Genomic DNA, 19,237 nt, shown 5'->3' with positions numbered 1-19,237 from the left:
GTGGAGCATGCCTCCCGGTACCCAGAAGCCATCCCTCTCCGGACTGTGACGGCCCCCATGGTGGGTCGTGCATTGATGGGGATTTTATCCCATGTGGGGTTCCCCAAAGAGGTGGTGTCCGACCGTGATACCAACTTCATATCCAAGTATATGAAGTACCTGTGGCAGGAGTGTGGTGTTACCTATAAGTTCACCACTCCACCCACCCCCAAGGTAATGGGCTGGTTGAGAAAATTAATCAGACCCTGAAGGGCATATTTTTTGGGTCTTGGTGAACCCATGAGATGTAAGTGGAACATCCTCTTGCCATGCCTTTTGTTTGCTTACAGGGAGTTACTGCAAAAGTCCTTAAGGTTTAGTCCCTTTGAACTCTTGTATAGGCACCCTGTGAGAGGACCTCTATGTCTAGTGAAAGAACGCTGGGAGAATGCTCTCAGTAAACCTCCCCAGGATGTATATAGCTACATGCTGGCCTTCAGAAACTAAACTAAGCACTTCAGACAACTTGCTCAGGTGAATCTGGAAGCCAGCCAGGAGGAGATGAAACATTGGTATGATTAGAATTCCACTCTGATCAAGTTTCAGCCTGGACAGAATGTGTGGGTCATGGCCCCAGTGCAGCCTTGTGCACTCCAGGATAAGTGGACCGGACCATTTGAGGTGGTGGAGCGCAAGAGTAATGTTACCTACTTGGTGGACTTGCAATCTCCGAAGAACCCTGTGCCGGTCCTGCATGTGAACCGCCTTAAGCCCCACTTGGAGAGGTCTGAAGTGGGCATGCTCCTAGTGACAGATGCTGGAATGAAAGAGGAGACTGAGCCTCTTCCTGAGCTCCTGTCTGGGAAGGAACACTATGAGACAGTGGACTCAGTAACACTCTCCTCCGCCACGACTCCTAAACAGCAGAGTGACTGTCGCCAACTGTTGGAACTGTTTGCTGCTCTCTTCTCCCTGACCCCTGGTGTCATTCAGTGGTGTGTCCATGATGTGGACACTGGGGACAGTCCTACTGTGGTGCACAAAATTTACATAATGACTACAGGGTCAAGGCTTGCAGCAAGGAGGAGCTCTTCAAGATGTTATCATTAGGGGTGATTGAGCCCTCAAACAGCCCTTGGGCCAGCCCAGTGGTCTTGGTCCCAAAGAGCCACACCAGAACTCCGGTTCTGTGTAGACTACCAAGGGCTCAATTCAGTCACCAGGACTGATGCACACCACATCCCCAGAGCTGATGAGCTCATCGATTGGTTGGGAGCTGCCCGGTACCTCAGTACGTTTGACTTAATGTCTGAGTACTGGCAGATTGCCTTAACTGATGGGGCAAAGGAGAGGTCAGCATTCTCAACACCGGAGGGGCACTACTAATTCCGGGTAATGCCCTTTGGGTTGAAGAATGCCCCTGCCATCTTTCAGAGGTTGGTCAACCAGGTGTTGGCTGGACTGGACTGGAAGATTTTAGTGCCACCTACCTGGATGACATTACAGTGTTCAGTGCTACTTGGGAGGAACATCTGCACCACCTCTGGGAAGTGTTGAAGGCTCTGCAGAGCGCAGGCCTCAAGATCAAGGCGAGTAAGTGGCAGATCAGACAGGGATCTGTGGTGTACTTGGGACACCAGGAGGGGAGCGAACAGATGGCGCCCCTACAGCCCAAGATTCATACCATTCTGGCTTGGGAACCCCCCAAGACCCAGACAGAGATGAGAGCCTTCTTAATACTCACCGGGTATTACAGGAGATTCATCAAGGGTTATGGCTCCATTGTTGCCCCCTTGACAGAGCTGACTTCCAGGAAGCAGCCCAGGAAGGTGAACTGGGCTGACGCTTGCCAGAAGGCTTTTGGTGTGCTGAAATCTGCCATGTGCACAGCGCCCGTGCTTCAGGCGCCAAACTTCTCAAAGGAATTCATTGTGCAGACACATGCTTCAGAGCATGGTGTGGGAGCAGTGCTCTCACAGCTAAATGAGGAGGGCTAAACCAACCTGTATCCTTCATTAGTAGGAGGTTACTTTCACTGGAATAGGTGTGGAGTACGGTTGAGCATGAGGCATTTGCTGTGGTATGGGCGCAGAAGAAGCTGAGGCCCTACTTGTTTGGGACTCACTTCCTGGTGCAGACAGACCACAGGCCCCTCAGATGGTTGATGCAAATGAGGGGTGAGAATCCAAAGTTGTTGAGGTGGTCCATTTCCCTACAGGGGATAGACTTCACGGTAAAAAACCGTCCTGGAACAGAAAACGCGAATGCTGATAGTCTGTCCAGATTTATTCACCTTAGTGAAGAGAAATCCCAAGACGTGGGTAGTACTCCCCCACATTTCAGCTGGAGGGGACACGTGTTAGACCTGGCACCATTGGCGTGGGTCTCCCCAGCATTTTTTACTTTTGCCTCCTGTGTTTTTGCTGAGTGTTTGACTCTATTTTGTTGGTCTAGATGCTTTGGGCACTTTGCCACTGCTGTTCAGTGCCAAAGTGCAAGTGCTCCCTTTGTAAATTGTTGTTATGGATTAGTGAATCCATGATTGGCATATTTGATTTACTAATCAGACCCTAGTACAGTGCACTGTGTGTGCCCAGGGCCTGTAAATCAAATACTGCTGGTGGGCTGCAGCACTGATTGTGCCACCCACAGAGCAGCCTGTAAAAGGTAACTCTGGCCTGCCATTGCAGAGCCTGTGTACAGTCTGGGACTGCCATGCTGACTTGGCAAGTGCACGCCCTTGCATTCCTTAGCCTGCCCTTTTCTTGCATGTTGGTCGCTCCTAAGGTAGGCCCAAGGTACCCCTGTTGGCACGGTGCGTTGTATGTGAAAGATAGGACATGCTCTGATGTGTGTGGCAATTCCGGATAGTGAAATACTGCCAATTTCGTTTTTCACTATTGCAAGGCTACCTGATCCCATAGGACAAATTGGGGAGTTTGTTTATAACATCTTATAAGCATAACAACCCCTGGGAACAAGGTAGAAAAATAAAGTTTAGTATGCCTGAACTCAGAATGTTAATATGCATCTTTTAGTTGGGGTGATTTTTACATTCTTTGTTTGAAAATACCACTTTTAGGGAGTAAGTATTTTCTTGCTTAACCATCTAGTGTGCCTCTGCTAGGTTTGTGTATTTTATGTCTGGCTTTTGGATGACAGGGGCTGGAGAGGGGCAGTGGCTCCAGAGAGCCTGATGAGTCAGGGCTGGGCTGAATAGACTTGGGCTGCATTTAGAGTAGGGGGAGATTTCCTTTCACCTGAATGGGCCTGGTCTGCCTTCAACAACGCTGTCTCCACCTGCTGCCAGGATGCTGCACCAGTGTGGACAGGACTGGTTTTGTCTGGTACATACACTCTCTGTCTTCAGAGAACAAAGTATTTTTGTGTATCAAAAGAGGGGCCCAGACCACAGACTTTTAGATCACTTCTGGGAAATCAAGAGGAACCTTTGCCAAGGAGAGGAGCCGGAGAAGCTAAGGAGGAATACTGCCCCTGTGCTGTGTGCTGTCTGGGGTTGGCCTGCAGTAGCTACCTGCTGCCAAGAAAAGGAGAAAAGGACTTTGCTGTTTGCTTTGTCACCTGCTTGAGGAAAGGATCTCCAAGGGCTTGACACCAAGCTTGCCTGCTGTTCTGAAGTATCAGGAACATAAAGACTTCATCACCAGATCACCTGTACTGCTTTGCTTAGAGTTCTGACTTGTAAAGTTCAGCGCCAGGATACCCGTAGGGTGGCAGATAGCGCTATACAAGAGATTATACAATACTACAATACAATAAAGATGTGCCTGCTGTTGTTTTTGCCCTTTAGAGAACTGTTTTCCGCTTGGAGCTGGAAAATCAACGCAACGTCAAAGAAGCGAGATGCATCCGCCCCTGTTTCCGACGCATCACGAAGAAACCATCACATAGCCTACCCCGGCTCTAGAAATCGCCGCACGCCTCATCGAGTGCACCGATCCCCGAAGTCCGAGATTATTGCACCGAGTTCGACAAATGGCCTGCTGTGTGGCTGCAAATGTAGCCTGAGCGGTAAATTCCGTTCCGCTCACGGAATTTGGGTAATTTTGCATTCCGCAGAGAACACGGAATTGCCAACATTTTCGCGATCCGCAGCTTTGCAGAATTTTTTGCTTGTTCACGCTTTCAGAATGCGTGTTCGTGAGATATTTCCCCCGAGCACTTAAACAGCGTTCGTAAACAGGAAAAAAGCATCGCGAATGGGCGGAACAAGCAATTCTGCGTTTTCGCAGAACTCTGCGTGCTCGCGGAGATTTTTTACCGCTTCGCTGAGCTTTGCATAGCGAGACTACACCAATTCTGCCCACCCCTATGCAAGAGTTCACGCATCATTCCGGTTCGTCGCATTCCATTGAGGTGCCACGTTTGTCACATCGTTGGGGGACGCAGTAGGAAAACGACACATCACTTCCCCACGAAGTAAGAAACCAATGTATCACCTCCTCTCCGGTAAGGAACCGACACATCATCGCCCCTGCGCTGCAGTAAGGAACCAACGCATCACCTCCCCCGGACCAAGGAATCAATGCATCAGCTTCCCTGAGTGTATATTATTATTATTGTATTGTGGATTTTTTCATTAGGTCTTGTTTTGATTTAGATAAAGATTACTTATTTCTCTAAACTGGTGTGGTGTCCATTTGTCGTGTTTTCACTGTATTACTGTATGAGTTCACAAATGCTTTACACACTGCCTCTGAGATAAGCCTGTCTGCTCGTGCCAAGCAACCAAGGGGGTAAGCAGTGGTTATTTTAGAAGTGTATCCTCCCTACCCTGACTAGAAGCAAGGGTCACTATTTGGACAAAGGTACCCACCTCTGCCACCTAGAGATCCCCATTTCTAACACCTGCTTTTAACCACAATATGTAAGTTCTTTCAACAGCTGTATAGAGTCAGAATCATTTATTAAATCGAAATACAATGCAGGAAAAAGATTATTGTTCTGAAGTTAGAAGGCTGATGTTTTATAATGCTATATTTTTCAAATTTTACTAAATGGAACTGTGGTCAGACCTATTAAAGAAATTACTCATAATAGCATAATGATTTGGATAATTCGATTCACAATAACAACTTGTAATTTGAATGTTTCTGCTGCTAATTGGTATGAGTGTGCATTGACATGAATCACTGTCATTAATCAGGTTGTGACTTGGATCTGAGACACTTAAAGCTTTCTGTTTATTTTGTATTCCTTGCACTAGCCTTGTGTTGTTCTGTGAGCCTGATGTATGTATGTATGTATGCATATATGCAAGTGTGCATCTATATATGTGTGCATGTGCTATTTATATATTACAAAACAAGCCAAATGGCAGTGGAGTGCTGGAAAAGGGTTCACCGCAAAGACAATGCGCAATTGAAGGAGTAGCTGGTTTCCAAGAGCAAAGGTGGACTCTAACTGCACTACAATGTGAAATTCTTCGAAGAGGTATATCTATAGCACTTTCCTAAATTGGAGCAGGGTTTGGGCAGTCCCTAGGTGCATAGATGGAGAGGGCATGTTGCCTTGTTTTCTGTTGCTCACTTCTTTGTCTCCAGTCCATTGACTCCTATCTTTGGGTGTGTCGAAAACCATTGCAGATAGGTAGTCAGCTATGTGGGGAGGTGTGCCAGTCGTGATGATTTTGAAGGTGGCGCTCACTGGCAAGGGCAGCCGGTGTTTCATTCGGATGCAGATGTGATCATATTACTTTGGGCCTTTCATGATGCATGCTGCCGCAAGTAAAATTTTCTTAAGGGGGACCAGTGTGGGGCAGTACTTTAAAAAAAAAAGGGCCAGGGCCCGTAGCAGGAGGCCAGTGCAGCTTGAACCATCCATTGCCCCTGCCATGCTGCCTATGACAATACAAACTGAACTATTAACCGTCACACTCTATCAAGTGTGACAATTCATACTATTTCAGGGCCCCAAAGGTATAAGAATGGCTTGGGCAGCAGTTATTAGTCATTGTTAATATATATTCAATTATTAAAAAGCTGTTGTTTTGTTCATTCCTAATTAGGCGGACAGCGCCACCATGTGGGAGACTGTCATAAAAGCGGGTGCTGAGCATTGCAAACTACCGGCTCTAATTAAGCACTGCTGTGGAGTCACGAAACCGAGGACCATGGTATTGGTGAGAGTACAAGGGCTTGAACAGTGATTCTGAAGGTGCTTTGGAGAGGAATGATTTGATAGCTCATAAACAGAAATCACACGCTTTTGTTCCCAAAGTTCGTTTGGGAATTAGTCACTTTGATATATTTAAAGCCTCACTAGGACCTTTTAAGTTTTTTTTTACTACTGTCAGTGCCTTTTATTAAAGTGCTAAACGCCTGCATGTTTAAATGTTTCTAAGACCTTGAAAATGAATGGACCACCCGCTGTACAAATTCCACGGTGGGCACTTCACCTTTACATTACCTGTTTTTTTTACATTAAGTGCTCTGTGGTGTACACAGATGCACAACTGCATTGAGCCACAATCTATGCTACAATGCACTTTTAGGATCATAAAATGTTACATTCTTCCCCCTGGCCAAACATGCATTTGCAGCACTTCTATACGAAGTTGGTGCCTATTCTTCCTACGGAGAGATCAGTGGAAAGAGACAAAGTCATTTTGAGATTAAACACTTTGCAAGTGCATTTTGCCCCACACCTTGCCAGTGGATTGTGTGCTAGCTAACATGTGCATTTGCTGATGTGCTGTCTTGCACAGACATATATTTTTGGCACTTGATTATGTAAAGAGTATTTAGTCTGAAAGAAGGCATGCACGATGATAAGCATATGTAGTGTGCTTGGAAGCACGATAAAATATGCCTAAAAAAGAAAGACGTTAGGAGCAATTAAATAGAATTATCCTCTGAGGTATAATGATATTCGATATGTAGATTGATGACCCCAAGGTTATCCTACATTAATCCGTGGTCTAAGCAGAATTGGTTGACCTGAATCTAGGCAATGAATGTCATTTCTATAACAATCCTGTCTTGAGACCGTTTCATTTTGTAATAAATACATTCAGACCTTTAAGAAGGAACAGAAGGGAAAGGAAATGATGTCGAATGGAACAGAGGGCTTGGCTACTCTTGCAGCCTAATGACTCTGGCATAGGCATTCCCCATCTCATTCTGAGAACATACAAAATGAGAAATTGGCTTTTTAATTAAAAATATTTGGCAGCCCTGTATTTGCAGCACTCTAGGTACTTCTTAATTGTTCGTTTTTAATTAATTCATCTGTCTGTTAAACATGCCACAGGGCTCCCTTTTCAAATTGCCTTGTAGCGGAGCTACAATTCGCTAATTCTTCCAAAGGTACAAAGGGCTTCCGGGTTGTGTGGGGGACGGACTCGTTACTCGGGACGGAAACTGTCTGCGCTGGTATTGTAATGGAAAATACCCTGAATGCTAAGATCGGAAAGACAATCCAACTGAAGAATTTCCTCCAACATAGGGATAGACTGGTGCAGGAAATTCCTTTGTTGATTCTCCTTCCGAGTTCAGTTCAGTTCAGTATATTCAGGTGAGCAACAGGTTAGTCACATTTTCCATATATATTTCTGGCGCAACAATGACCCCTGAATGCACCACATTTACTGGTCCGCTGCTCCTCAGTCACTCAGCCCCCCCCCCCCCCCCCCCGCTTCTTAAGTTGGCTGTAAAACTGGTCAGAACTGGGAGTGTTTTGCCTTTTCTTGCGAACACGCTGAGATATCTTCATAAGATCTGTCATGAAGAGGGCAAGAACAGATCATGACAAAGCAATTTGGTAGGATGAAGGGAGCTGTCAACAACAGGTGAGAAAGTGAAATAACTTACTTTTCTAGGGGGGAGGGTGGGCTTGATGTCTGGGCTGGTAGATTTCCTAGTAAAGAGGCTTTCTGGCTGTTTTCTCCCTTCACAAAAAACAAATAAGAAGGGCCCCTTAACCACCAAAGGAGAAGGGCACCAAATGGACCGTAGTCAAGAACAGATCCCCTTTAGGCGTACTTCATACAACAGAGCCAGACCACTCTTCACATGTAAAATGTCACCAGAACATAATGCCATCTCAGGCCAAATGTATGCACAGTATAAAAATATTTTATTTTGTTTAAAATCTTCAAATATTCATGAGCAAAAAATCATTATACATCATTCAAAAAGAGATAAAAACCTACACATAATTCAATCTACACAATTGATCTAAGGGAGAAACTGCACGAAAATATAATTTCTAATCATCAAAAAACACATACACTAGATCCAGATCATCTGTGAGACATAAACTGTCTTGTACATTAGATTTTTAGCAGTTTCACAAATGTCACCCCCATCTACAGTTTGCCTTTATATAGTACGCGGCGACGCATACTATATAAAGGCACAATGTAGATTGTCCATGCAGACTTTTTAATAGAATATGTAAAGTCGGGTACCATCCCCATCGGACTACAGGTTCGGAATGAACCGGGTTTGTTTGTGGAGAACAAGAAATTTCTGGAGATCTGGACTCAGAATTAGTAGGGACTGGATGTTCCTCATAATCGAGACTGCCCACGAGCTGATAGTAATAGAAAAAGAGGCTATTGAGAAACTAGAGTTGGAATTTAGGGATAGTACAGCCGTGGAAGATGCAAAAAGGAAATTGGAGGAGATAAATAGGGATATTGAGGGGTATAGAGATTACCTTCTCAATAAAAAAATAAAAAAACTCAAAAGAGATTTTGAGAGATTTAGCACAGAGTCGACTTATCCGTATCTAAATGAAAATTATAATCAACAAAAGAATGATCAGGGCTGGGAGAGACCCAGTAATAGGCCAGTGTATAAGAGAGGATGGAGAAAGGGGGTAACCTTCTCTGACACATCAGGATCAAGCAGTGAGGAGGAGACTGCCACTAGGGATGAAAATAGCACTGGAGGGAATCCCAAAGATTGTGGTTTTTTTTTAGAACACAGACCACAACGAGGTCAGAGATACAATGGGAACCAAGGGATGGGACAACAGCCCCGGGGCCAACCTCCTCCACAACAGGAATATTTACGCACAAGGAATCAACGTTACTGGCGCCAGATGGAGCACCAGTAATTAACTTGTCAAACAGAGAACTAACACAGATAGAGATAGAGGTCCTGAGCAAAGGCTTTAGTTTGATTCCATCTACAGGCATTAATAAATATCAACTAGAGAAGAACTTGCAAGCTTTCTTCTGGAAAGTAAGATTGAAAAGATTTTTTGAGGATAGACCGGCTGGTGAGACCACCAACAGGTCAGGCCTTAAACCTAGGTCCACCTTTACTCCCTCATTGGGAATGGTAGGAAAGAATTTGGAGGTCTTTGAAAAAGCCATTGAAAGTGGGGTACAGAAGATCTTGGCGGAGAATCCAAGGAACTCTGTGGAAAATATGAGTAGAGAAGAGAAGTTAGCCTTAAAGTCTCTAAAAGATGATTTATCTTTGACAATTAAGCCTGCTGACAAGGGTGGAGGTGTAGTTGTTTGTAACACTAATGATTATGAATATAAAATGCAGGAAATGCTTAAGGTTGAGGAGCACTATGAAGCAGTCCCAAGAAATACATTAGTGAAATTAGCAAGGGAGTGTCAATCACTATTAAATGAGGTGAAGGATAAAAACTGGATTTGTAAGCAGGAATTCAGATTTTTAAGTAATGACGAACCTAGAATCCCAGCCCTGTACGGCCTACCAAAGATACATAAGAATAGTGACAATCCACCGATGCGGCCAATAGTGAGTAGTATAGATTCCCTCACAGAGCCCCTTAGCAAATATGTGGATCATTTTTTACGTCCACTAGTGAGGAGTTTAAAATCCTATGTGAGTGACTCAACACATATAATCTCCATGCTTGAAGGTAAGGTGTTTTGTAGAGAGACTCAGTGTCTAGTTACCCTGGACATTGAGTCTCTTTATACAAACATTCCACAAGAAGCTACAGTTGAGGTGGTCCGTAGGGCTATCAATGATGTGGAACTAGATGGAGTGAATAAGGACTTTGTAGTGGAGTGTGCCAGGATGGTTCTAATGAATAACATCTTTCTATTCAAATAACAACTTTTTAAGCAATTGAAAGGGACCAGCATGGGGGCTACATGCGCCCCAAGTCTAGCATGCCTCTATGTGGGGGGGGAGTTCGAAAAGCAACATATTTATAACAAACTCGCACCCTTCTATGAGAATGTAGCAGGCTGGTACCGCTACATCGATGATATTTTCTATATTTGGGATGGTGAAGAAGATCAGCTGGAAGTGTTTTTATCTTGGTTGAACATGGGAGACCCAAGCCTTAAATTTACCTCCCAATACAGTAGGTCTAAAGTGGACTTCCTGGACATTTCCATTAAAGAAAAGGATGGTGTTCTGGAGGTTGAACTTTACACAAAACCCAGGGCAAGAACACCTTGTTGCACTATTCAAGCTTTCACCTTAAGTCCCAAAGGGACAATATCCAGTTCAGTCAATTTCTCCGCTTAAGGAGAAATTGTTCTGATATTAATGATTTCTACAAACATGCAGAGACTTTGAAAAGGAAGTTCAAAGACAGGGGCTACCCTAAGAAATTAATCTCGCATTTGTGCAAACAAGCATGATTCTACAATAGAGAGGCAATGATAAATAAAAATGAACCCAGAAAGAAGGAAAGAGATAAAGTGGTTTTTGTAAGCAATTTTTCTCATATCAGCAATCGGATTAAAAACGTTATTAATAGTAACTGGCATATCGTGAATAACGAAGAACAGAAGAAGTTGGATAGACCTATCTTTGCTTTTAAAAAGAACAGAAATCTGAAAAGTGAATTGGTACATACCTATCGTGACATTCATGGAAGCACACAGAGCACGTTAGATAGAAGGCCAGCAATTGGCAATGTCAAATGTGGTACGTGCAATGTTTGTGCTTCATGTATCGAGGCAAAATGCGTAAAACACAATGGCTGCCAAGTGAACTCGAGGACTCTGAACAACTGCAGGAGCAAAAATATAGTCTATTTCCTGTGGTGCCCGTGTGGCAAGGGTTACGTGGGCGAAACTAGTAGGGAGTTACGCACTAGACTACAAGAAAATCGCTCAGCAATTAGAAGCAAGAAAATAAATGCCCCTTTAGTAGGACATTTTTTAGAAATGGGACACAATGAATTAGAAATAGAGTGGTTCATTTTGGAGAAAATTCAGAAGGGAGCACGCGAAGGCAATGTTGAATTGAAACGTAAAGCCAGAGAACAGTGGTTTATATCACTGTTCAATACGGTCCGGAATGGCCTGAACTCTAAAGAAGAATGGGATCGCCTTATTGGTGGAATTTGATCCTATCTATATTTCTCTATGCCCAAAGTAACAATGTGGTTGGAGAATTATAAAAAAAATGGTGCTGTAAGAATAAGAATCGAGAAAGGTCAAAATGGCCACTGGAGTTGCAAGTATTGGGGATTTCTCTTGATTTCTTTTGAATCAAGGTTCCCTTATGTTTTTGAAGGAAACTCAGGTGATCATAGTCATTATGTTGCTTGAAAATGCATTCTGACGTGACGAGAGGGCCGTTTTGAGGGTATTTACTTTGAAATCAAGACCAAGATTGCCTCCACAGTTACGAGGGTTTCCAAGCATATGGGCAGGTCGACCCAGTTGTCCCTCGTGATCTGTTGTAGTCATGTGGCAAGAGAAATTGCATTTAAACGCCAGCTGTGGCGGGGATGCTTAGAGACTTTATCGGCCCGGAGGTTTTCACCCCGGTTTTTGGCTGGATAGTGGCTAATAAGGCACGAGTTACGGCATGCCAAGGTTTACGAGTGAGGCGGGGGGGTTTTATTGGCTGCTCACCATTGATTTGTGAGAGAAGTAATGATATATGGGCGAGGTCTAAATGGCCCGTAAGACATCGTTTCTATGCGTGTGCATATATATTCAGCCGTTGGTGTTTATGCGGGAGTAACATCGTGCAACTGTAAATTTGAGTGAACGTAGTTGCCGTGTTTACATATGCGCTAAGCACAGCAGCACATATTGCAGTCTATGTCGAGTACCCGGTCCTTTATGGGACATTTTGCAACTGTAAATTTAAGTGAATATAGTTGCCGTGTTGCCGCCTGCGCTAAGCACAGCAGCACATATTGCAGTCTATGTCGAGTACTTGGTCCCTCACGGGATTCGTTATTTTGGGCATTGGAGAGATATGTACTACATCAAGAGCACATGGCAGGCGAACGGAGAGCTTCTTTTTCATAGTTCTATGATGTTTTTTCAAAAGCGATTGGTGGAGTGCACCTTATCGCAAATTAGTATTTATCATCAACCAAAAAGCTCTCTGTATGTGTCTTTCAGAAATAACACGATTGGCCAGAATTGTTTAAATTCCGTGAATCCGCGAAGAGGATTGTTTTTAAGAAACTAAGAAGATATTGTTTTTAAAAAAGCACTGGTATCAAATTAACGATCACGCCAGACGAAACAAGCGCAATACATTTAAAGGTTACACAAAATCTGGATGAATTAAGTATTGATGAAACGGGGCTGTATAGTTATTTGGAGCCTTACAATGCATTTTCCCTTATTGCAGCGGCAGGGAACGGCATCTCTTTACTGGATCGTCAGTACTGGGAGTCCCTTTATAATTTAAAGGTAAGATCTGCTTGTTATTGAGCCTTTACCATATGACTCAAAGTATCAATTATTCCAGGAATAAGGGATGTTATTCTCCACAGATTTATTCCCATATCCGAATGGGATGCCCCATGGAGAGATTAGCTAATCCTCGTATTTGGGCCTGCAAGTAATGTGCACTGCAGTGGAACCTAGATGTGTATCCTGATATCATGATAGGTAGACACTTAAGGAATGTTCTCTTGAATAAGACCTCAATCACTTCATAATCTGATGGGTCTGCACAGTATTTTATATTCATTTATTTTTATTATACCTGACAATAATTCATAAGGGATGCTTAGACACCCTCACCCGGGGTGGGTTGAGACAATATTGCCCCTCACTGGTCAGGATGATTTTATGTTATAATTTAATCCTTAAGAGTAATGTATGAATGAAAGTGCTTTAAGTTGTGGTGAGTGAAAGGTAATGTGCGGTATCACCAGGATATGAACACTGTATTTTTTATATATATATCTATATAAATATATATCTCTCTCTCTCTCTCTATATATATATATATATATATATATATATATATATATATATATATATATGTATATTACCTACTGGCGGTCGCCAGTAGGTAGTTATAGTTAGGACCCTGTTTCCATAGGAAATCCGCAACATTCTATTTGGAATAACTTTGGCGCCGGTCGACGAATCCTCGCGAACTTTTCAAAATAGGTGGGGCGCTACGCTCCGCTCCTACCCTGAAAGTCTCGGGGGGATTCGCCAAGCAGGGGCCGAGAAAAAGGGGGGTCCCAAAACGCGTTTTCCCCATGCATTTTTCCATAGGACCTTTAGACACAGCTACAGCCCGAACGGCTGAACAGAATTACTTGAAATTTGGCAGAGAGGTAGCCATAAGGTCAAGGAAGTGCCTTTTGCAGGTCTGGTGTAAATCTGTTCAGTATTTCCTGAGAAAATAGCATTTAAAAGCATATATATATGTGGGCGGAGCCTAACCACACATCTCATCCTGAGATCTGATTGGCTGTCAGCACTTCATCCAAGAAGTGTTGGCAGCCATCTTGGGACCAATATACATGATAGCACCTCATTAAAAAGCATTGCAGTTAATAGAAGGTTTTAAGACTTTAGTTACATTATAAATCATTTGTTGATGGTACCATACTCATTTTAGGAATTGTGGTATGTTCTAAGGTGATTTCACCATGTGAAAAAGCCTTCTGCTGGGATATCATGATTGAGAGAAAAATATTTTCTCATGCTTTTACCACAGAGGTTTGGAAGGTGATCTATAGGCTAAACTGAGAGCTTATTTTCTGTAAATTCACATTATCTTTCTCAGTCATGTGAGAATGAAGTCTGACATTCTCAGTAAAACATGTACATCCAACAAGGGCAGAGACTGTCAGTTGATTCCTTTGTGTTCTACTGCAGCTTCCCAGAGTGTTCCAAAGAACTACTAGAGCGCTAACAGTCCTACTTATGATAAACGTATGGCACACCTGAAGCCATCTTGCTTGGATTAAAGTGGTAACTCTTAAAACATTTAATTTAAAAAGGAACACAATGAGGGGGTTCATTTTTCCATAAAAAGTATGATTAGTGCTGCAGAAAGAAAAATTAGGGCACATTTTGAGTGACTTCTCAAATCCTCTTCTATTTCATTAAAAAATTCTGACATGCAGACTGAAACATGCACTTTCAATACCAGCAGCAGTTTTCCCTGGTGAGCAGTAGCTTTACTACAGTGATCTAATGAGCAAAAAGAGTGCTAACATTCTGAATTTATGGCAAATGTGTGACACATCTGAATGCCTTCTTGATGGAATCAAAGTAAAAAACTGAAAGTATTTCCTACTGAGGAGACTGCAGTAAATGAGGAAATTAGGAAACTTCATAACAAATAAGTCTCCCAAGATGGCCACCAGAGACAAAAGAGCCCAAATGTAGCCCAAATATCACCCAGATGTAGCCCAAGTATAGCCCAATGACAGAATGTCCCAGAATGTTCTTAAAAACAATTAGAGCGCTTACTGTCTTCATTATGACAAAAGTATGGCACACCTGAAGCCATCTTGATTGGAATAAACTGGTAACACTTAAAACATTTAATTTAAAAAGGAACACAATGAGGAGGTTCATTTTGCCATAGAAATTATGATTAATGCTGAAGAAAGAAAATGAGGGCACATTTTGAGTGACTTCTCAAATCCTCTTCCATTTCATTAAAAAATTCTGACATGCAGACTGAAACATGCACTTTTAATACCAGGAGCAGACTTCCATGGTGCAGTAGTTTTACTACAGTGATCTAATGAGCAACTAGAGTGCTAACATTCAGAATTTATGGCAAATGTGTGACATATCTGAATACCTTCATGATGGAATCAAAGTAAAAAACTGAAAGCATTTCCTACTGAGGAGACTGCAGTACATGAGGAAATTAGGAAACTTCATAACAAATAAATCTCCCAAGATGGCCACCGGAGACAAAAGAGCCCAAATGTAGCCCAAAATCACCCAGATGTAGCCCAAATATAGCCCAATGACAGAAGTGTGCAAAACACTTATTATTTTGTGTTTTTGCAGTGTTATATAGTGCAGACTTGTCAGGTATTGGAGTGCTTTACATGAGCATTGGTTACATCACACAAGAACAAATTCATTTTGGTTGTAGACATGGGGAGACTAAGTGATTTGACCAGAATCACAGAATGTCGAGCTGAAGCAGAAACTTCAACCTGGTTCCCCAGTTGCAAAGTCTGCAGTTCTGGAAGTAACACCACATCCTCTCCCCTAAGTGCAACATTTAATCAAGTGGTCAACTGGATAAAAAAACATAAAGATAACAAATAATTTAAAAGTGCTTTGTCGCTATTTGAAAACTCAGAAAATATGTCCTGATTTTAGTCTTTTAGAGCACTAACCATAATTTTGATACCAATAAGACCCTCTCATATATGTAATTTCTAAAGGAAATGCTCTAGGTATTACAGTTTTGTTTACATCAAGATGATGTCAGGTGTTCCACACTTTTGTAATAAATATAGAATGTTAGCAATCTAGTTGTTCATTAGGATACTGTTGAGAGGCAGAGGCCAGGGGCACGGACTCTGAAAATTGAAGGCAGGTAGGAGGGTGCAAAGGCAACAATTTAACCACACTGAGCAGGCAGGAAGGGCCGTGGAAGCACAACAGACTATGGAGGGCAGTGGAAAGGGGGGCAGGGGCAACAAACCAACAATACAGGACTTGCAAGAGAGGCTGTTGGAGGGAAGATCTATTACGGGTCAAGGAAGCTAGGGGCGGTCCCCAGATCCCCGGGAGCCACCACAGAACTGAGCAGGAGAGTGAGTCAGGGACAAAAGGGGCACCTTAATTTGAGCCGGGGTGCCTAGGAACGCTTGCTCCAAAAATGAAGAAAACAGACATATGAGACATGGAATTGGAGGCAGAATACAATGGCAGTTTAATGAGAAGATGCAACTTCAAAGAAACCGCAGAATAGAGACATAAAGTACAAAATACAGAATCCAGATAATCATACAGCTGTCATAATATTCTCTGTATCTCAATTAATGTACTGACAGAGAGAGAGAGAAAACACATCTATAAATGCATCATGAGAAACAAGTTACACCAAGGAAAATGTTACCTAGGAACACTCACGTTTACTCTTAGAGCAAGCATTCCTGCAATTACAATACAAAATCTTTTAAATGCAAAAGTAAAGAGAACAATGGTTAAACATAACATGACATTTCATATAGGTAAAATAGAATAAGATACTTCAAGCAAAGCAGAGCAAGACATTTTAAGCAAAGGAAGACAAGAGCTCCCAGCTCTTGGGGAAAACCTGCACTGCCTGTTAACCTACATACAGACGGCGAGGTAGTCCGTCGATATCTGTGGGTGCTCCCTTTTTATATCATTTTGTGGGCTCCTTTGCACGTTACATCTACCTACGTATGCTACCCAAAAGCTTCGTCTGCAGATTTTACCAGACATTTCGTCATTTACCCACTTAATGCTGACAATAGACTGGGTGAAAAGGTCAGTCTCTCAGGCCAATCGCTTATCGTAAGTTCCATAGAGCAAGCAGAAAATAATGGGTATTGTACGGGAATTCAATATATTCATGTATAAAATCTCCTCAGTTCTCCTAACTTGACGCTCTGCGGTTGCCTCTTCCTTAAAAGCGGTAAACCTGCCCAGGAAGCAAGTACCAGTCCAGGATGCAGCCTACTGTATGTCGACAGCTTCAGGGGGATGTTGAACTTTGATACCGAGAACGGAGCACTCGGGTAGGGTGGGGGCTACTAGTTTGGATAAGAAGGCCTCGCAGACCGGCCTTCAGACTGCTATACACTAAAATTGCAGAGCTATGGTCAATTTAACAAAGAGGCCTACATATTGAACAGAAGGGCCTACACAGGGGTTTTATGCTGGCTGAGTGGTAAGGATGTCTCAGGATAATTATATAGCAACACAGGACCCGCTGGTCAATTTAATACGGCCTACAAATGCAGCTGGCAGGGCAAGGACAAGGGTCTCATACTTCAGGTGTGGACAGAACGGGCCAGGGGCCCCCTGTGATACAAAATCTACCCTCCTTCAAGGCTGTGGCAATGTAATAGACCATTGTGGGCAGAAGGAAGAGGCAATGGTAGTACAACCATACATGCCAACAGACCCGATTCAGCCAGGAAACGTCCAATATTTTTAAGCTCAAATGGGCTTTATTTGATCTGTCTCCTGTCTACAATATCCTCTTTTTCAATGTAACTCAAAGGGGAAAATCAATACCCCAGTTTTTTTCAAAATCTCCCTCTTACCAAGTTCAAAATGTTCGCAAGTATGGTACATTGGATCATGGAAGGAAATGGGATAGGGACATGGACTTGGATAACAGAGGACAGGAGGGACATGGAGAGGTGCACCAAACTGACCCTGCAGGGCAGGCATCAGGGTTTGCAGCAGCACAATACACCACACAGGGCATGCAGGACGGGAGTGCAGCACAACAATCCATAGAAAGCAAGAGGGAGGGGACAGGACCATGCACATGGACAACAGAGAACAGAGGGGCAAGAGGCAATGGTAGCTAGCTGACCATAATGGACAGACAGGAGAGAAAGCTGCAGCATAACAGACCATAAAGGGCAGGAGGGACGGATCAGGGGCATTATAATGGAACAGACAAGCCAGGAGGGAGGGAGTAGGGCTGGGGGCAAGGGGGCAGGGCAGAAGCAGCAAGATAGCCATGGAGGTCAGGCAGGATGGGAACTAGAAGCAAGACACACCATGAAGAGCAACAGTGAGACTGTGATGGCATACACACAGACCATGGAGGGAAGGTGGGAGGGGGTCAGGGGCAGCTAACTGACCACACAGGGAAGGTGGGAGGGACCATGGCAGCACAGAAGACCATGCATGGCAAGTGGGAGGGTTAGTGGCAGCACAATGGCTATGATGGGCAAGAAGGAGGGTGGAGGGGCATGCACAAAGGACGATGGAGGATAGAAGGGAGGGTCAGGACCTGTGCACAGACAAGAAAGTTCAGGGGAAGGGACCTCACAACAGACCACACGGGGCAGGCAGGAGGAGCAGTTGCAGCACCACAGACCAGGGAGGGCAGAAGGGTGTGGCAGTACAATGGACCATGTAGGACAGGAGGAAGAGGATAGGGGCATGGCATGTGGACAGGCAGGGTGGAGGTGGCAGGGACAGGTTACAGTCATCTGACAATGCTAGGCAGGTGGGAGGGGAGTGGCAGCTCAACAGAACACTCAGAGTAGATAGGAGTGGCAGGTCCATGGGACATGGTGGGCAAAAAGCATGGAGCAGGGGCATGCACAAAGACATCGGAGGGCAGGGGGAAGGAGAATAGGGGCAGCAAGCTAAGCACAGAGTTTAAGCAGGAGGTCAATGATGGGGCATAGAATTGGGCAATGGAGGGCAGGAGGAGTGGACTGGTACATCATACTAAATTGAGGGCAGTGGCAGCACATCAGACCATGCATGGCAGGAGGGAGGAGGCTAGTCCATGGATTCACACAACAGAGGATAGGGAGGAAGGGGATGGGGCAGCAAGCTAACTGTTCAGAGAAGGCGGGTAATAGGAACTTTATTGTTTTTAAAACATTGTGTCTGTGCGAACTACTTAAAATATGAACAAGTATGCAGCATAATCTCACTTTTATTCAGGAAGAAGAGGACGTTTGTGACTGTGACTCCGGGCTCACTTGGCAGAAACACCCCCTGACCCTCCACCCCCTATCGCAAAATGTAATGCCCGTGAAAAGGGTAGGTGAACACAGTGTTATATAGAACATAGTCCTGAGAGCACGATTGAAAATGAAAACTAGATATAGTGTATGGTATAAACTATGCACCAAAAAGTGTGATATAAGATGAACCGGGCGTGAAATATAATATGCAATACATTGTGCGCAATGACAGATTCATTGGAGAGCGCGAGATAGCACAGGCACTAGCGCGTGCTATGCGATATGCGCCTTGGAGTGTAATATGCACAGGGCAGTGTTGTGTAACCTAACTAGTCTCTAAAGTTGTAATATAAAATATGTGCTGGGGAGTGTAACGTTGCATATGCACTGTGACAAAGAT

This window comes from Triturus cristatus, chromosome 7, assembly GCF_964204655.1.
Source record: "Triturus cristatus chromosome 7, aTriCri1.1, whole genome shotgun sequence".
NCBI classification, from domain to species: domain Eukaryota; kingdom Metazoa; phylum Chordata; class Amphibia; order Caudata; family Salamandridae; genus Triturus; species Triturus cristatus.
The sequence above is the reverse complement of the archived record's forward strand: the minus strand, read 5'-3'. Positions refer to the sequence as shown.